A 22272-nucleotide genomic window follows, 5' to 3' on the forward strand; every position below is an offset into this window, starting at 1 on the left:
GGACTTTAGGGATTTATGGTCCAACACGAGGACTTTAAGGAATTATAGTCCAACCCGAGGACTGTGTAACTGTGTAAAGAATATGCGGAAAAATACACTAAATCTAAACTCGCACGCATCCCGATGTACATGTCTAAACTTATGTCAAAAGTCAACCCACATGTACAGATAAATCATTAACATGGTGAACAAGTGTCAGGTCATCGAGGCGACCCTGAAGAACAACTCAAACAGATCAAAAATCTGTAAATCACCTCATCAGTCGACTGATGTGTCGACTAATGACGTCAGTCGACTCATGTGTCGACCGAAACCGCACAGGCAACCCAGTTTCAGTTCACCAGTCGACTGATCTGTCGACTGAGGAACTGAGAAAAACACAAACAGCTCATCAGTCAACTAATCAGTCGACTGACGCTGAATTTTCAGCCCGTCGGTCGACTGATCAGTCGACCGATGGCCTGCATAAACTCTGCACATGTTGTTTTTCACCTCAAAACTGATCTAAACACATCCCCATCAATCCCAAGCATGTACCATATGTATATTAACATGTATGAACTAACTGAAACATAACTTTCATGTACAAATACATAAACAAAACTCTAAACATGTGTATTTATGTTTTAAAAATCCCCTTTTAAACAAAACCCATGTTAAATCTCTTATGAAACATTTCAGATCTGGATTTTAAATTCACAAAACATTAGTAGGTTATTTATCAAACTGAAAAATGCACATCTTCATGTTATATGCAATAAAAATCCAATCTTTGTACACAAAATACGTTTTAGGCCAAAGAGATCTCAATAAAACCATTTGAAAACGTTTAAAAAGAATGGGACAAGGTTGGGCGAGATGTTACTCGCCTCTGAGGTGATGAAGAGCTCCTGGATATGAGGGGGAGTGATTCCTTTCGCTGCAAACTAAAAATCCCGCCGAAAATCCTCCGATTTCTTCCCCAAATCACCAAGAACAACTTAGGGTTTGAGAGAGTGAGAGGGGTGATTTCGGGTGAGAGGGGATATATACGAACAGTTAAACCCGACCCAAACCCGAACCAAAATCAAAACAGACCCGAAACCTGAAAACTGGAAATCAGCGTATCAGTCGACTGATGTGTCGACCGACACTGTCAGTCGACTGATGTGTCGACTGAACTGGGAAATTCTAGTTTTGTGCATGTTTTTCTAATTTGCAAAATCCAACGCACGAAACTCTACACTCATACTCTCATATCATCTCAATTAACTTGTTATCATGTACATCAATGACCTCAAGCTATTTATCATAAAAGAATTATTATTTACTAATGATTCACATATATTCATATAAAAATTACGGGGTTCTACATTCTTCCCCCCTTAAAAGAATTTCGTCCTCGAAATTCAGAAACTATATGCATCTCACAACATGAACTTCTAAATAAACATATAGAGATATTTACAATTAACAATCTAAAATGGTAATACTCCCGCTCAAACCCTAATCTAGTGGAACTAGTACATCGGGTGAAAAATCCAAACAAGGAACCCCCCATATATATACCATGTGTTCCGAAAGATTAAGAATTAAGCGAGAATATTCTCATTCTAGTGTTAAATGCAAATATAATCAAATGTATAATTATCATGAAATAAGATATATAACACAATAGGGATTAATTTACCTCCTCGATGACCTCCTCGATTCCACTGAACTTTAACTAAGGGAATCACCTTGTTCCTGAGTCTCTTGTCCTCCCTGGCAAGTATACAAACCGGAATCTCAATAGTAGTCAAATCCTCCTAAAGCTCAATCTCTGGTGTATCCAATACTCGCTGCTGCTCCTCATCATGCAAGTGTTTCTTGAGCATAGAAACATGAAACACATTGTGTATACTAGACATCGATGCTGGAAGATCTAGTCTGTATGACACAACTCCAATGCGCTGCAAAATCTGGAATGGTCCAATATATCTCGGCGAAAGCTTCCCATATCGCCCGAATCGCTGCACGCCCTTCATAGGCGATACCTTCAACATAACTGAATCCCCAACCTGAAACTCCAAGGGTCTTCGCCGCTTATCTGCATAGCTCTTCTGCCGACTCTGATCGGCAAGAATCCGCTCCCTGATCAATGCTACCTTCTCGGTAGTCTGCCTTACCAGCTCTGGTCCAAGCATCGAGCTATCTTCTGGCTCTGCCCAACATATCGGTGATCTACAAGGTCTCCCGTATAATGCCTCATACGGAGCCATACCGATCATCGCTTGATAACTGTTGTTATAAGCGAACTCTATCAATGGAATATGATCCTCCCAGCTGCCTTGGAAGTCAATGACACATGCCCGCAACATGTCCTCCAACACCTGATTCACTCTCTCTGTCTGACCATCCATCTGGGGGTGGAATACACTGCTATAAGATAGCCTGCTGCCAAATGAGTCCTGGAAACTCCTCCAAAAATGTGAATTGAAAACCGATCCTCAATCCGACACGATCGTGTCCGGTACTCCGTGGAGTCGAACTATCTCCCGAATGAAGATCCTCGCATAAATCTCGGCTGTATAAGTGGTCCTCACTGGAATGAAATGTGCTGACTTTATCAGTCTATCAACTATCACCCCAAACCGAGTCATTCTCTTTCTTCGATTTCGATAACCCTACAATAAAGTCCATAGAAATGTCCACCCACTTCTACTCCGAAATGGGTAAGGACTAATGTATTCTTGTCGGTCTCTGATGTTCCACCTTTACTCACTAACAGGTAAGATACTTAGCTACATATTCTAAAATCTTCCTACGCATATCACTCCATCCAAGAGTGTCTCTTTATGTCCTTTTACATCTTAGTAGTCCCTGGATGTACTGTGTACCGAGTACGGTGCGCCTCATCAAATAGCTCCCTCTTCAGCTCTGCACTAGCTGGCATAACCAATCTACCCTTCATCCGTAGACCTCCATCTGCTCCAATGGTTCAATCAGCCTTAGGTTCCTTGGAAATCTCCTCCTTTCAGATTTGAATCTAAGAGTCTCCCAACTGAGCTCTGACAACTCTGTCACTCCAGGATGGCTGCACTGACACATCTCCCTATAGTGCACAGGTTCCTCTAGTCTCGGGTCAAAAATCAAACTGGCTAAGAGTGATAAGATCCCGATGAAGTGAACACCTCAAAGCCGAAATCCGAGATCGACGCTTCCTGCTTAATGCATCTGCCACGACATTCGCCTTCCCCGGATGATTCTGGACCGCGAACTCGTAGTCCTTAATAAACTCAATCCATCTCCTCTGTCTCTGGTTGAGTTCCTTCTGAGAAAAGAGATACTTCAGACTCTGATGGTCTGTGAATAGCTCAAACTGTACTCCATACAAGTAGTGCCTCCATGACTTCAGTACAAACACCACTGCTGCTAGTTCCAAGTCATGAGTGGGGTAGTTCTGCTCATGCACCCTCAACTGCCGTGAGATATAGGCTACTACCCTCTGAGTCTGCATCAATACGCCTCCTAAGCCTGCCAATGATGCATCTGAATACACAACAATTGTCCTGTCGCTGCTCAGAATAGTCAAAACCGGCGCTGTAGTCACTTAGCCTTTAAAATATCAAAGGCCTGCTGGCACTCCATGCTCCATATGAACTGTACACCCTTCTTCGTAAGGTGTGCAATCGGCGCCGAAATCTTCGAGAAGTCCTGAATGAACTTCCTATAATATCCAGCTAAACCCAAAAAAAAAAGCTGCGAATCTCTGTCACCGTCTTCGGTGGCTCCCAATCAAGAACTGCCGTGACCTTTGCCGGGTCCACTGCTATGCCCTCTCTACTGATGACGTGGCCAAGAAATCTGACTTCTGAAAGCCAAAATTCGCACTTGCTGAACTTGGCATACAGCTGATGCTCTTGAAGAGTCCTCAACGCTATCCGTAGATGCTCCTCGTGATCTGCCTCCGATCTCGAGCAAATGAGAATATCATCGATGAAAACGATCACAAACTGATCTAAGAAAAGACGGAAAACCCGGTTCATCAAGTACATGAATACCGCGGGTGCATTGGTCAACCCAAATGGCATGACCAAGAACTCAAAAGATCCATATCTAGTAAGAAAGGCGGTCTTGGGAATATCCATCTCCCGAACCCGCAACTGATGATAGCCAGAACGAAGATCAATCTTCGAGAAATACTACGCTCCCTGCAGCTGGTCAAACAAGTCATCAATCCTAGGTAGTGGGTACCTATTTCGGATAGTGACCTTGTTCAACTCTCTATAATCTATACATAATCTCATACTATCGTCCTTCTTCTTCACGAAGAGGACCGGCGCACCCCACAGAGAATGACTCCGGCGAATAAAACCCTGAGCTAACAACTCATCCAACTAGGTCTGAAGCTCCCTCATCTCAGCCGGTGCCATGTGATAGGGTGCGCGGGATATCTGGGCTATGCCTGGCTGCAACTCAATACAGAACTCTACCTCTCTCACCAGAGGTAATCCAGGTATGTCCTAAAAAACATCCTGATACTCTGAGACAACTCAAGTCTCCAATAACTCAGTACCCTGATCCCGTCGCATCACCTCCTCGATGTATGCCAGAAACGACTCCGCAAACCGGTTGCCCTGAGAGGTAGCTACAATCATCTTAGACCCATCGGACGCTCGCAACTTGACTGTCTTCGCAAAGCAGTCAATACTAATATGGTAGGAAGACAGCTAATCCATACCAAGGATGACATCGAACTCGGACATATGCAACACTATCCATACCAAGGATGACATCGAACTCTGACTCACCTAGACTAATAATACACATCCTACAAACGCTCTCCAGAAGCGATACCCCACCTAAAGGGATGGAAAACCATTAATGGAATGTCTAGAGGCTGAGCTACGATTTATAGTCTAGGCATAAAAACGTACGAAACGAAAGGACACGAAACTCCCGAATCGAAAAGAATACGGGCGGGAAAAGGATTTTATGAGGGACGTACCCTCCACAACTGATCTGCTTGCTCCATTATCATGCAGAACTACTGCATATACTCTGCCGGTGGATGAAGACTGCTCTGCCGCTGGTGCTGGAGAATATAGGATAATCTGCCCCTGGGGAACCTCCTGAACTGCTAGAACCTGCCCCTGAGCCTTCTGCTGCTGTTGATTCGGACCATATCCCTTCTGAGCTCTCGTTGGTGCATTGCGGCACTCTAATGCCTTGTGTCCGACCTTGCGACAGTTAAAACAAGATCCTCTGAACTTGTGTTGCTGATGCGCTCTTTGCTCCTGCTGGGGTCCCTTTTTATGAGGGCCCTGATGCTGCTGAGGTTCAGACCAATGTCTCTTGTTCTTACTCTTGTCTCTGGGGTACCCTTCCTTGTCTTTCTGAAGCTTAGCCGCCCCATATTCTTGAGAAATGGCGGTTTCAGCTACTGATGGTGGTGGTGTAATATGATTCGCCACAAGCTCCTCGATTGCTGCTACATGTCCACCAAATACTGAGGAGCCTGCTGTGGCTCGGGTAGAGCCTGCTGAGGCTCGGACTGAGATGGTTGCTGCTCTGATGGAGTCTGCTGTGACTCCGCCTGGCTAGCTCTCCTGGTACGAGGTCTACGACGTCCTGCCATCTCTCTCCCTCTGGATGATGGTAAGAAGAAAAAAAAGTTCATGAGTCAAAATAGACCTTTATAAATAGCGTATCATGATATAATTTTCTCATGTATAGTATTTGCACAATCACTTTAAATTTATTCAAAAAAATAGTTGTCATAAAAAAAAATTTCCAAATTTTGAGATATACGCATATATCGTCCTCACTCATACTAAGAAATCCTTGCGGACTCTATACATGAATCCTAAGAAACTCTATCCTAGCTCCACGACTCGACACAGGATGATCCTAAGGATACTAGAACTAGAGCTCTGATACCAACTGTGACGCCCCTGGGTTCACACAAGGCTGCAGTCCAAGGTGAAACCAAGAATGTCAAACCTGCTATGCACCACACCGTGCAACAACAAGTTTCACCATCACAATTAACATCTATCTAGTAGAATCAATAACAGGTATAGGTACAAAAACAAGTAAAAGGTAATACACGAAGGGCTGATGAAATAATAGTGATCAAATAAATATCTCATCATCCAACAAATAGAAATACATAGTCAATGTCTGAATAAACTGGAGTGGTCAACAAGTCTCAAATACAAATATCTGACAAGAAGAAAATAAGGCACACAACCTTTACAACTTCTAAAACAATACTCTCAAATGTCTAACAAAATCTATAGTGGAGCTCCAACATAAGCATAACTAACAGCTAAACACTAAAGTGTGTCACCATCAACCTGTGACTCTCCGGGCTCCTGGCTCGTTACCTGAAATGGGGAGGGACAACGAGCGTCAAAGCGCTAGCGAGCAACATCACAACCAACCCTAAGGGAACAGGGCTCGTTGTATATGAAAATACAGATAATACATAATAAATCTAAAATCATTGATCTCACTAAAGAGGATTTTTAGTTTTTAGAAATTTACAACACGAGCATAGGTACGTCGAGCGAAATAATCCAAACAAGGAAACCCTTATGTATATACCTTGTATCTCAAATTGTAAATCCCTAAACACCAAACCCGAGGTTCTAGTACATCTCAAATGTCTAACAAAATCTATAGTGGAGCTCCAACATAAACATAACAGACAGCTAAACACTAAAGTGTGTCGCCATCAACCTGCGACTCTCCGGGCTCCTGGCTCGTTACCTGAAAGGGGGAGGGACAACGAGCGTCAAGCGCTAGCGAGCAACATCACAACCAACCCCAAGGGGGAGGGCTTGTTGTATAAGAAAAATACAGTTATCACAAAACATATACATATATATAAGCAATTATCCTAAAAATAAACAATGGGCTTTAGTACTTAGGAAGTTTCAACACGGGCATAGGTACGTCGAGCGAAATAATCCAAACAAGGAAACTCTCATGTATATACCTTATATACCAAATTGAAAATCCCTAAGTACCAAACCCGGAGTCTAATACGTGAACAGAAACAAATAAAAGAGAAGACAACCCATCTCAGAACATAAACAGAGTATCATGTAGTGTCCCACGTCATAAAATGTCATGTCGTATTCTACATAAGTGTCATACCCAGTCTAGGTAGCTATCATGACTTAACGGTATCAAAATGTCGTGTTCCAAAACTCAAATGTGTACCATGCTCAAGGTTCGGCAAAAATGTCCAACACATGGACTAAAAGTGATGCAGGTCCAACACATGGACTGAATAGAATACATGTCCAACACATGGACCAAGATGGTAAGTATCCAACACATGGATCAAAATAATGTATTGTCCAACACGTAGACTATAAATGAAGGAAATGTAATTATCACTAGCATACATGGAAAAATACACCAAATCTAAACCCGCACGCATCCCGATGTACATGTCTAAACTTATGTCAAAAGTCAACCCACATGTACAGATAAATCATTAACATGGTGAACAAGTGTCAGGTCATCGAGGCGACCCTGAAGAATAACTCAAACAGATCAAAAATCTGTAAATCACCTCATCAGTTGACTGATGTGTCGACTAATGACGTCAGTCGACTCATGTGTCGACCGAAACCGCACAGGCAACCCAGTTTCAGTTCACCAGTCGACTGATCTGTCGACTGAGGAACTGAGAAAAACACAAACAGCTCATCAGTCGACTAATCAGTCGACTGACGCTGAATTTTCAGCCCGTCGGTCGACTGATCAGTCGACCGATGGCCTGCATAAACTCTGCACAGGTTGTTTTTCACCTCAAAACTGATCTAAACACATCCCCATCAATCCCATGCATGTACCATATGTATATTAACATGTATGAACTAACTGAAACATAACTTTCATGTACAAATACATAAACAAAACTCTAAACATGTGTATTTATGTTTTAAAAAATCCCCTTTTAAACAAAACCCATGTTAAATCTCTTATGAAACATTTCAGATCTGGATTTTAAATTCACAAAACATTAGTAGGTTATTTACCAAACTGAAAATACATATCTTCATGTTATAAGCAATAAAAATCCAATCTTTGTACAAAAATACATTTTTGGCCAAAGAAATCTCAATAGAACCATGTGAAAACGTTTAAAAAGAATGGGACAAGGTTGGGCGAGATGTTACTCGCCTCTGAGGTGATGAAGAGCTCCTGGATCTGAGTTTACAAAATCCAACGCACGAAACTCTACACTCATACTCTCATATCATCTCAATTAACTTGTTATCATGTACATCAATGACCTCAAGCTATTTATCATAAAAGAATTATTCATTTACTAATGATTCACATATATTCATATAAAAATTACAGGGTTCTACAATGAGTGAATGTGATTGTGGAGAGATGGAGAGAATAAAAATGGTGTGTAAATAGGCGCAAAATGTAAGTGAGAGTGGGTGTGACAATGAATGAATGATTTTCACAAGGAGTGATGAATAAAATCAAGAATCAAAAAGGAAAATCAAGAATGAAAATAAAATTCAAGAAAGTAAAGATGACGGATTCAATTAAAGATATGAGTAATCTAGAATTGAATCTACTTCTTAGAAAATGGTGATTCCCTAGAGGGTTCTAGCCTAAAGGCGAATTAAAGAAAATAAAAAGAAATAAAAAGAAAAACTAAACCCAAGAGGGTTCTAGCCTTAAGGTGAATAGTGCAAGAAATTAAAATCTAACTACAAAATAAATTACAAAATCTAAACTACAAAATAAATTGTAAGAATTAAATACAAGAAAATAATTCTACTCTATAAGCATGAAATAAATCTAATCTATAAGCATGAAATAAATATAAGGTAAGAGGGTTGTAGCCTCTTGGCTATTTAAACAAGAAAATAAAATCTAACTACAAACATGAAAATAAATCTAAACTAATAAGCAATAAAAGAGAAATAAAAGAGAAAATAAGAAAAACAAACCTCCAAATTAATCCTCATCTCCATCTTCATCATCCAACAAAGAGAAGAAAAATTTAAAGTGGTAAAAAAAATTATTTTATTAATGGTAACAAAAAGTTACAAATTTGGAAGGTCTTCTCAATTAAGAGTAACTCTCCTCTCCAAATAGAGATACAAAATTTTTCACACCCCTAACCCCTCACTCTCTACCCCTATTTATAGTAAACATCAATGAATGAGAGTCATTGGATTGAATCCTTATTCAAAACTATTAAAAATTAGCCATTGATCTGTAACTGATTCGTCAGTATCGATGTCCGCATCGATGCTCGTATCGATGCTAGTATCAATGTCCTATCAAATTTCTGCCTTCACGCATGGCTTCATCTCGTCGAGATAGGCGATTTTTATATATTATATGTTAAATTCCGCCTTCCGGATTGAGAGATATTTTCGTTTCTTTGCGACCAACTATCTTAAATATATTTTTTTTCAAATTTGATTTTTTTTATTTTCTCTGGCTTCTACAGGCTACTCGGCTTGATTCTGGGCTTGGGCTTTTTGGCTCTTGCTTGTGTTCTTTATTTAATTCATTGGGTTTTGTTGAGAGAAGAGATCTTGGGGTTTATTCTTCATTAACCTACAATTAAAGATAAAAACAATTATTAGTGGTATATTTATTCATTAAAAATAGATAATGAGGGTATAAAATTATAAAAAATATGATTATCAGAACTGGGGGTGGTTAGACCATACCCTGTCGAATGAAATGTCGTCCCCTATCCTCCAAAGTTCAAGCCACTCAACCACCTATTGTTCGGTGGCAAGGGGTCTCCTACCCATTATATATACTACTTCCAGGTGCAAACTAGACACATAGTAGGGAATGATCCCATTATGACTCGACTGTTTATAAACACCCTCAAAAGAGTCGCTTTTGAATGGTTTTACAAGCTGGAACCAGGCTCCATCAAATCTTGGGCTGACATGAAAAGGCTCTTTATGGCCAGATTCTTCGACAATGACACAGAAGTATCTATGGCCACTCTGCTAGTTGAAAACCAGAATAAGAAAGAGTATGTCAACAACTTTGTCAAGAGGTTTAGAAATTGGTCACTACATTGCTATGATCAAGTCTCTAAAAGTACGTTGATCGAGATGTGTCGCAATAATCTCTCGATTCATATTTTATCCAAGATTGGAACGGTGAAGATCCGAACTTGGAAAGAGCTTGTTCGCCAAGGTGAACAGGTTAAGAACATACTCAAAAGGCTAGATGTTAAGGAGCCATGTGACTCTCGAAGAGGGGGTAACCAGAGAAACTTCACCCCTCAGAAACAATCAAAAGGGAAGGAGACTTTTGCAGTGGAAACCACTTCCTCCCCTAAATCTTCTTCGAAGTAGAAGGTTAAATCTTTGAATAGCCACTTCCAGCAGAAGTACAACTTCAACGATGAGCATGTCGTACCAATCCTCAAGTCCTTGATTAAGGAAAAGAAGATCAAGCTCCCAGAATCAATGCGACCTAAGGAGATGTCGAGAACGGATGATCTCAACTGCTGTGCATACCACATGATGGTTCATCATCCCACTTCTAAATGCTACATCGTGAAGGATAAGATCCAAGCTTTATTGGATGCTGGAGTCTTTACCCTTTAATTCTGATTATTGTTGGAGTGGGGGTAGTTTTGGTTTCTCTGCAAAACCATGTACTACCTCAAATTTTCTCTCTGGCGGAGCCATGACGACTCGAAGCTCATCATAAATCAACTCCAAGGTGAATCCGAAGTCAAACATGAGCATCTAGCTCCTTACCAAAATACTATCATGTTAATGATTACCTCTGATAGTCACTTCCTCTAAATTTCCCCCACCAATCCTCTCCAATAGGATGGCGGACCTACAAAACTATCACGTTAATAATTACCTCTGATAGTTAACTCTTTATACTTTGTTATGTAGAGGCCTACCATGTGATGTGTCTCTATTCCATTCAAAGTTGTTATACTCCCATATCACGGAACAACTTGATACCCCTCGTCAAGTAGTGATCTACCATGCGATGATTCACTATCTGGTCTTTTCCAAAAGTTCTATCTCTATAAAATGGTCGAAGATAGTGGCCTATCATGTGATGTGCTACTATTCTAATCACGATCATTATACTCCCATGTCACTGAATGACTTTATTTTCCTCGCCAAGTAGTGTTCTACCATGCGATAAACACCTACTTGTCACTCGATCAGGATAGTGATCTACCATGCGATGATTCTGAAAGCACCCTAATGTTACTAGGAAAGAACCCTAGAGGAGGGGTGAATAGGGTTTATACTAATCTAATCCGATTTATGCCAATTTAAAACTAATAAACAATATATCCTAGCAAGAATGATATTCAATAAGGTATGAGCAAGGATATATAAACTAACACAAGGGTAAAATAAACAATAACCAAACAAGAGTGATATTGCACAAATAATCAATGCAAATACATAATATGATCACGAAGTTCGGACCTTCCATCCTACGTCTTCGCTCCCTACTCCCGAGGAGAAATCCACTATCACATCGGGTTTTCAACGATCACCCGAAAATGTTTACACCTCACACTCGGTTTTCTAGATCACCAAAAACTTTACAATCTCTCACAATGTAACTACACTAACTACCACCTCAAGTGTTGGTCTCTATCTCGTGTCTCCCTCAAGTGTTAGGAATTACAACCTCTCTCTAGGCATTACCACCAACCCCACTCCTCTTGGGACGATCCCGTCTCTCACCACACACTCCTCTTGGTGTACTTGTGTAACACAAAGTGAATCCTCACAATTAGGCTCAATATAACAATCAGTTTTTTAGTTCACCGAAAACTTTACAACTTACACACTTGTAATTATACTTCACACTCTCTAAGTGTTGGCCTAGCCCGTGTCACCTTTCTCAAGTGTTCGGAATTACCACCTCTCACTAGGCTTTACTACCGACCACACTCCTCTTGGAACCGACCCCGTCTCTCAGCAACCACTTCTCTCGGTGTCCAAATGTAATACAATGTGCAACTCACAATGAAGCTCACAAATATAAATTTGTTCTCTATAATAGATAAGAACACAATTAAGCTCACTCTCAATGTTACAAACCCAAAACCCTAAAGTATACTATGAATGCAAATACAATAAGCTCAATACGTTGTGTGTGAACAAAGAGTATCAATAAAATAATTAAACTTAATATTAAAATCTAGCTTATAGAAATTAGAATCAAAATAATAAATATCTAGAATTGAGTTTAAGGAAACTTCTCTATAGATGACAAGAGAGATGGAGAAGAGTTGAATGCTCAAACACCAATAGATGATCTCCACTTGCTCTTGTGAAATTATCTTCACAAACAAACACCAATAGATGATCTCCACTTGCTCTTGTGAAATTATCTTCACAAACAAAACTCTTAAACAAGGCTTAAACACCTTTAAACAAACTAAACAAACTTTTAAAACCCTTCTAAAACTTTTCTCTTTTGTAAATAGAACTGAGGATATGTGGGGGTATTTATAGGAACCCCAAAGCTAAGAGAAAACAAGGCAAAAAGACAAAAAACCTAAATCTGTAAAAGGCTAAAAAAACTAACCGTTACAGCATCAGTCGACTAACGGCTTTCATCAATCAACTGATGAGCTGATAGTTAGAGGCGTTTTCCAGCTCATCAGTCGACTGACAGACCTTATCTGTCGACTGATGACCTCATCAGTCGATTGGTCAATCGATTGGTCAGTCGACCAAAATAAAACAAAAACCTTTTTAAATTGCATGCACTTTCTTCAGTCGACTGATCGGTCGACTGATTTCATCAGTCGACTGATCGGTCGACTGATTTTATTAGTCAACTGACTAGTCGACTGATAACAGATATACAGCCTGTTTAAAGCAAAAATCTGATTTTTAAACTATCTTTAAAATAGCAAACAAATTTAGAAAAATATAAAACTTTGGAAAATGATTGTAGACATGATAATACACATGCTATAAAAACTAGTTTTTAAAAAGCACTTTCCATTTGAGAAATCTCTTCATTTTACAAAATAGAACATGAAAATGAAACATACTTGTTTTGACATTTTGACTTCACCATGTTTTGAAACTTCATAAACTGATTTCATAGACTTAATAAAAGATGTATATTATGCTTGTTAAGTCTTAAAGTATCTAACACACATAATATAAAAACCTAAACTAAATTACCCAAGCTTGATCTTGATCTTCAATAAGCTCTTATTAGTAAACTTGCAGATGAAGCTTGAACTTGGATCTTTAACTTGAATTGCATTGCTTCACTCCACTATTTCGCCAACCTCCATTGGGTATGATCGTGAATGCTCGATTCCATCCATCCTCCAACATGTTGTTTGCCTAGAATAAATATAAAACACAAATACTAGATAAACAACATTAGTTATAAATTGTTTGTTAATCATCATCAAAACAAAAGGACCCAACAATCTCCCCCTTTTTGATGATAACAAACAATTTACAATAAGAGATATATGCATGAGTGTAAATGAATATACAATTTATAATTATCATGCATATAATTAAGAAATTCATACTCATAATATTTCTCCCCATTTGACAACATCAAAAAGGGGAAAACAAAAGAATGAAGAGAGCGAAAGCTCCCCCTACAAATAAGCACGGTGAGTATAAAACAAGTATAGGGATTGCTCCCCCTATCAAAATGCATCATGAAAGTATAAAATGAATACTAAGGCATACATATGTGAGTAAGCAAGATGAAAATATGCTAAACGCAACTCACATACATAAAGACATTGAGGACTCATAATGATATGTCATTATAAAATAATGTCTCAAGGCATAAACATAAAAACCATATATGAATAGATTTAAGAAAACATGAGAATCACGAAAAAATATTTTAAATAAAAATAAATCACTCAAATGAAATCATAAATCACAAGTAAATCATATAAGAACATAAAACCAAACCATCATCGATTTTCAAAAATAAGAGAGGCAACCATATCAAGCTCTTAAGCTTGTTTCAACCCATATAAATATTTTTAGCATGGTAAACAAGATTTGGGAATAAACACCTAATAAATTTGGGGGTTGATTAAACACAAATCTCTCATGGCAATGAAAACTAAAAAATCATGAAAATAAAAGAATTGATTAAAGAAAAATTGTTTTCATATTCAAAAAAAATTTAAAAACATTTTTCAACACCAAGACATGAAAAATAAAAAATAATAAAATTCTTGGTTTAAAAATCAAATTTGTTTTGATACTCAAGTATTTATGGTACCAAAAAATTTAGGGACATGACCCCTATCTTTTAAGCTCAAAGCCCTAGGATTATAAACCCTCTTGGGCGCATGTGGTGCACGGACATGGTCATAACAAAAATTACTTAAATGACTCTTTCGATTGCAATAAGTACAATGAAAATGAAGCATTTGCTTATGTTGACCAAACTGTTGTGCACGGGACTCATTTGGAAAAATAGGTTTATCTTAGAAATTATTTTGCAAACGAGAACATGCACAAAGGAAAATCTCGAAAACATGCACAAAGGCATATCTTGAGGAGCTGGAAAATTCCAGTCTGGTCGACCGACACGGTCGACCGCCACGGTCGACCGCCACGGTCGTCCGTGATACATGCACGCTGTTTTTCTTATTTTGACTTGGTTTCGAGTTTTGAAGGCCCATGTTCGTTTTTCCTGATATATATATTAATTATTTATGAGTTTTTCAATATTTTGAAACCTTAGCAGTCACCAAACTCCTCCATAAACCGTAATTTAATTTTTGAGAAAGATTTGAAGGCTTTTGAGCGGGATTTCGGATTGTTTTGGGTTTACAACTTGGAGTTCGGCTTTGAAACTTCATCTCTCACGATTTAGATCAAGTCTCATGTGAGTTTCATCTCTACTAATCCCTCTCCTTATTTTAAATATTTTTAAAAGAGTTTTTAATAAGTTTTATAGAGCCTAATTAATTAATTTGTGTATATAAAAGCAGATCTTTTATATTATATGTATAAAGACTAGGTCTTTTCATGTTAAAGAGATTAAGGGGCTATTCGTTTTGCAAAAAAAATTAGGAAATCAAAGAATAGGAAACCTATTTCCTATAATAATTGTTTTGAGGTTGTTTGGTTGGCTTAAAAAAGAAGAAAACTATAGAATAGGAGATGAGATGAGACGAGTTGTCACCTTATTATTGGATGATGTGAGTGATTTAAAAAAAAACTTGTTTTGAGGTTGTTTGGTTGGTTAAAAAAATAAGGAAATGAATTGGAGGTATATTATTGGATGATGTTTTGAGGTTGTTCGTGTTTAGTTCATTTTTTTAAAATAAGAAAATAGATGAGATGGGATGAGTTGGAGGTATATTATTGGATGATGTGGCACATACTTAAGGAAATCAATTTCTTGTTTTTTTTAGGAAATGGATGGAAAAGAAGGTTTAATGAGATGAGATGAGTTGTCACAATATTATTGGATGATGTGTGTGATTTTAAAAAATGAGATAAGATGAGATGTGATGAGTTGGATGATGTGACACATTTCTTGTGTTTAGTTTATTTTTAAAGGTAAGAAATGAGATGAAATGAGATGAGTTGGAGGAAAAAAATATTATTTTATTGGATATTGTGGGTGAGTTTTAGGGATGGAAATGGATAAAAATATTATTTTATTGGTTTCCTTGTATCGATTTCCTTTTCTTAGTTTTTAGGAAACCAACCAAATGGCCCCTAAGAACAAATTTATAATGTGTTTTAAGATTTGAAAATGATTAATAATGTTGTTTATCAGAATTTAGATGATTTGTTCTTCGTTTGAGGTTTCGTGCATGATTGAGGGTTTAAATATGATTTATTATGCAAATAATCATATTTTATATGTTGAAATTGTTCCCAGAGATGTTAATCTGCTATTTTCAATATTTCATGCAAGTTTCATATTGTATTAAACAAGTTTAAATTACAAGAACACGACTCGAACACATCTGTGCAGAAACCAGCACAATTTCTAAAAATATCGGGTTCGGTCCACCGCGCCTAAGCGGCGATCGACCGCATGTCAGACAGAGGCCTTGGAAGCACCTGGTTTGTGTTTTGGTCAACCGCCCTATGTATGCGGTTGACCGCCAGTCTGGCAGTTAGCCTGTGCATGTTTTTGACCCACGTTGATGTTTTCGAGAGAGTTTCTCGACCTTGTAATATTGTATGATGAGGTTTAGGAGTTTTTGACCCACGTTGATGTTTTCGAGAGAGTTTCTCGACCTTGTAATATTGTATGATGAGGTTTAGGAGTTGTTTAACACCTGAGATGTTGGTGAGAGAGTTTCTCGACCTTGTAATATTGTATGATGAGGTTTAGGAGTTGTTTAACACCTGAGATGTTGGTGAACACGAGATATGGACACGCATGTCGAGATACATGCACATACACTCGGTTCATGTGATTTGGTATGTATTGTTGAGATAGTTGATACACATTGGGTTGATGATAATGAATTAACCTATAAAAAAGTTTTATTTATCAGTTATGGATGCTCAGTATAGTTATTTATCCCGTAATAAGACCTCGGTTGTATCACACCAGGAGTATTTTGTTGTTTTCCTATAATAAGACCTCGGTGGTACCAAATACTCGAAGATGATCGGTGTGTTTTTCTGGTTGGGCTAATGTGCCTATTCACCGTTGTACGATAATCTGGAAGCATATTCGAAAAATAGGAAGATAAAACCTATTACCGTAGAACGATTGAATAAGGAAGTTGAACCCACATGTAAATGTGTGAACCTTACAAAAGTATCATTAGTTCATGTAGCCGGAATAGGGAGATAAAATCTATTACCGCAGAGCGATTGAGTAAGAACCTTACAAGAGTATCGCCATATGCACGTAGAGATGCACACACACACACGCACGCGTGCTCGCGCGCAACACACACACACACACACACACACACACACACACACACACACACACACACACACACACACACACACACACACACACACACACACACACATATATATATATATATATATATATATATATATATATACACACACACACATACACACACACACACAGTTTTAGTTATACTCCCTTGTTACATTACCCATGAGTAAGGTACATCCTTTGATATATGGCATACATGATATGGACCATTGTGATTATGAGTTGGGTAATATTCTCTTATTATTGTGCTACTACTCGAGGGTACTTCGAGATGTGACATTGTTTCTATATGGTTGAGGTTTGGAGTATTTCTTTTGAGTGGTAATTTCATTCATAGAGTTGGAATTGGTATTTAGGGATTCACAATTTGATACATGGTATATAAGGGAGGGTTTCCTTATTTGGATTATTTTGCTCGACATACTAATTCTTGTGTTGTGGGTTTCTAATTATCAATCTCTATTTAGAGTTATATGAATGATTTTATACTGATATGTACTGACTCTATTTTATTATTTGCTCCTACCTCTTCCCTATGGGAGTGGTGAAGATGATCTCGCTAGCGCTTTGACGCTCGTTGTCCCCCCCCCCCCCCTTCTTCTGGCGAGCCAGGATTTTGATGGGATTGCATCTTAGATTCCATCTATATATTATTATATTTGTAGTTACCTCAGAACTCCATATTTAGTTGCTTATTTTTAGACTCTAGACTTGTATTTTATTTGTAGAGGCTGAGTGCCTTAGTGAGATTTTATTTGACTCATTGTGTTGAGATTTATTTTAGACTCAGAGATATTTTCATTCTTTTTTAGTTTGGCTTATTTATTGATTATTCTTATACTTCTTCTGTGCATATTTGATCTTGTACTATTTCTATTATTTGCATGTTTTGTACATTTACCTTTTGTTGACTCTACTAGAGAGATAGTAAATGTGATGGTGAAACGTATCGTAGCATGGTGTTAGTGCTTGGCAGGTTTGACAATCCGGGTTTTATCTTGGACTGCAACCTTATGTGAACCCTAGGGCGTTACAGTTGGTATCAGAGCTCTAGGTTCAAATATCTTTAGGATCATCCCTGTGTCAAATGGTGGAGCTAGGATAGATTTTCCTAGTAATCATGTATAGGGTCTGCTAGGACTTCCTAGTATGAGTGAGGATGTATTATATATATATGCAAAAATTTCAATTTTTTTTATGATGAGCTATTTGCTTGACGTATAAAACATGCGGTTAATGATAAGTGATACTATGTTTCTATTGATATATGTTTTATCTTTATGCTTGAGATCCTAAATACTGCATTTAATAAGCTCTCCTTCTGAACTTATAGATGTCAGGAAGAGGACGTGGATGCAAAGGTACTCGTGCTCAGAGAGATGAGCAAGACGATAGAGAGCCCAAGCCATAGCAGGCTCCGTAGTACTTAGTGGATCTCATAGCACCTTTGGCAGACGATAGAGAGCCCAAGCCATAGCAGGCTCCGTAGTACTTAGTGGATCTCATAGCACCTTTGGCAGCTCGACTGGTAGCTATTAAGGAGTAACTAGCAGACCAGGCTTGGCAGGAGACTCCCATTCAGGAGGAGATACCAGAGGAGACACCGGTAGATACACCACCACCACCAGTTGATGATGGAGCTGCTATACAAGAGGCTTGGCTTCGTCTTGTAGAGAGATGCCAGAAGTTGAAGGCATCAGAATTTCATGGCTCGTCGGATTCCATTGCTGCACACAAATGGAAGAAGGATGTATGCAACATTTTAGATATGCTTAATGTGAATACTGTGTAGAAGCAGAGGCTAGCAGCTTTCAGCCTCAAGGGCGATGTAGGAGGATGGTATCGGCTTCGTTTTACTCCAGAACAGAAGATGACAGTTTCGTAGGAGACCTTTATACACTTCTTCGACACGCAATATGTGTCGGCTGCAGCGAAAGCCAGGAAGGAGTTAGAGCTAGCTAGGCTGGAGCAGGGGGATATATCCGTGACGAATTTTAAGAGTAAATTCATGTCACTACTTAGATTCACGGGCATTTGGCACACCGAAGAGCGACAGGCTCATATGTTTATGATGGTACTTCGCCCAGGTTTACGTCGATATTTAGTATCTCGAAGGTTCCATTCAGTGCAGGTGGTGGCAGATGCTGCCATGGCTCAGGAGACAAATACATCTATGTTCCTTAAGAGCAAGTATGGCAGTGTTAAATCAGGACAGTACGGAGACAAAAGTAAAGGTAAGAGACCTTTTGCAGGCTCAGGAAGACCCCAGCAGCAGTGTAAGGGTTCACATCAGCAGGGTCCTCATAAGAAGGGACGTTAGCAGGATCAAAGGGCGCAGCAGCAACGTAGATTTCAAGGGACTTGTTTCAAGTGTAACAAGTTCAGACACAGAGCAGCAGAGTGTCGCAGCGCACCCACAGCAGGCCAACAGGGAAAGAATCAGCAGCATCAGTAGAACCGTGCTCAGGACCGCGGTCAGACCAACAGTTGAGGATTGAGGCACCCCCAGTAGTCCCGAGGATTGAGGGATAGGTGCGAGCGATTTAGGAGATCCAGCAAGGAAAGATAGTCCCCTATGTTCTAGGTGATGTAACGCAGTAGCTTTCGGCTATTGGTAGAGTATATGTAGTTGTTCCTCGCGATCATGGCGTGAGCGGGACAATGGTGGAAGGTACATTCCTTGTGAACTCCTTTTCAGTACATTTTTTTTATTCTGGCGCTTCGCATTCTTTCATCTCCTATGATTTTATGGTTAGACTCCAGCTTGTAGCGCAGCCTTTAGATATTCTGCTATCTGTATCTACTTCTTTAGGAGAGATGTCTCTTTTAGAGAGTGTTTATAGGAGATGTGTTGTCATCTTGGACGATTCCGAGTTCATGATCGACTTGATCATGTTACGTATGTCTGAGTTTGATGTTATCCTTGGTATGGATTGGCTATCTTCCTACCATGTGTGTATCGACTATTTTGCAAAGATAGTCAGCTTGCGAGTTTGTGATGGATCTGAGTTGGTGGTAGTGACCTCCAGAGGCAACCAGTTTACATATTCATTTCTAGCATACGTCGAGGAGGTGATGTTACAGGATCGGGGTACGGATTTGAGTAAGACATGAGTGGTCTCAGAGTACCAGGATGTCTTCTAGGACATTCCAGGTTTACCTCCACTGAGAGAGCTCGGGTTTTGCATAGAGTTGTAGCTAAGCACCCTACCGATTTCCCGAGCTTCTTACCGTATGGCGCTTGCTGAGATGAGGGAGCTCTAGATCCAGTTAGATGAGTTATTGTCTCAGGGGTTCATTTGCCAGAGTCATTCTCTGTGGGGAGCACTGGTCCTTTTTGTGAAGAAGAAGGACGGGAGTATGCAATTGTGCATCGATTATCATGAGTTGACCAAGGTTACTATCCGGAATAGGTACCCACTATAGAGGATTGATGACTTGTTCGACCAGTTACAAGGATCATAGTGTTTCTTGAAGATAGATCTTCATTCCGGTTATCATCAGTTACGAGTTCGGAAGATGGATATTCCTAAGATCGCCTTTCTAACTCGATATAGGTCTTTCGAGTTTCTTGTCATGTCATTTAGGCCGATCAATACACCCGCATTATTCATGGATTTGTTGAATCAGATTTTTCGTCCATACTTGGACTAGTTCGTGATAGTTTTCATTGACAATGTTCTTATTTATTCGATGTCAAAGGCCGAGCACAAGCAGCATTTGCGATTGGTATTGCAAACTTTGCGGGGGTACCAGTTATACGCTAAATTTAGCAAGTGTGAATTTTGGTTATCGAAGGTTAGATTTTTGGGCCATGTTATCAGCCAGTAGGGCATTGCAGTAGATCCGACTAAAGTAGAGCTCGTTCTTGATTGGGAGCCGTTGAAAACCATTACCGAGATTCGTAGCTTCTTAGGTCTGACGGGCTATTATAGAAAATTCATTCAGGATTTCTTGAAGATCGTGACACCACTTACACACCTTACTAAGAAGTATGTACAGCTTATTTGGGGCACGGAGTGCCAGGAGGCCTTTGAGACATTGAAGGCTAAGTTGATTTTAGCGCCAGTACTGATTATTCCCAGTAGTGATAAGACTTTTGTTGTCTATACTGATGAATCATTATCAGGTCTTGGAGGTATTTTGATGCAGACCCAGAGAGTTGTGTCCTATATTTTGAGGCAGTTGAGGACTCATGAGCAGAATTATCCCACACACGACTTGGAGCTACCAGCAGTGGTCTTTGTATTGAAAGCATGGAGACATTATTTGTATGGGGTGCAGTTTGAGTTATTCACAGATCATCAGAGTTTAAAATATATCTTTTCATAGAAAGAACTCAACTAGAGGCAGCAGCGATGGGTAGAGTTTGTTAAGGATTATGAGTTCACTATACAGTACCATTTGGGAAAGGCGAACGTGGTAGCAGACGCGTTGAACAGAAATCTTTGTCGCGGGCTTGCAGCTTTGAGGTGTTCATTATATCGAGATCTTTATACCCTCAGTCACTATGATTTCAGACAAGAGATTGGGGGGAGCAGTGCTTTCTTAGGAGCTTTATCAGTGCAGCCATCTTGGAGAGATCAAGTGGTCGAAGCTTAGCTAGAGGATTAATAAGTGGATTGTCAGAGGTGTAATATTAACGTGATAGGAGTTTGTTACGATCGGAGAAACTTTGTGAACTTATCATCTTATTAATGATGATTGATAAGTGGATTGTCAGAGGTGTAATATTAATGTGACAGGAGTTTGTACTTGTGATTTGAACAAGATTTTGAAGACTTAGCATCTTGCTGGGGAGGATTGTGATTTGAACAATTTTGAGGACCTATCATCGTATTGAAAAGGATTGATAAGTTGATTGTCAAATATGTATTGTTAACATATTGTCAGAGGTGTGATATTAATGTGATAGGAGTTTGTTACGATCGGAGAAACTTTGTGAACTTATCATCTTATTAATGATGATTGATAAGTGGAATGTCAGAGGTGTAATATTAATGTGACAGGAGTTTGTACTTGTGATTTGAACAAGATTTTGAAGACTTAGCATCTTGCTGGGGAGGATTGTGATTTGAACAATTTTGAGGACCTATCATCGTATTGAAAAGGATTGATAAGTTGATTGTCAAATATGTATTGTTAACATGACAAATTAGGAGTGATGCAAACTGAATTCATACTCCTTGGGGATGATGATCGTCAGAAGAATAATATTAACTCGATGATGTGAAAGATTCGTTACCCTTAATCCAATGAATTCTGACTAACCAACCCCCAATCTTGAACTTGACAACTTAGAAATTTTATTACTTATAATCCAATGGACTACAAATAAAC

The sequence above is a fragment of the Asparagus officinalis genome, chromosome 3 (assembly GCF_001876935.1).
Source record: "Asparagus officinalis chromosome 3, Aspof.V1, whole genome shotgun sequence".
Classification (NCBI taxonomy): Eukaryota; Viridiplantae; Streptophyta; class Magnoliopsida; order Asparagales; family Asparagaceae; genus Asparagus; species Asparagus officinalis.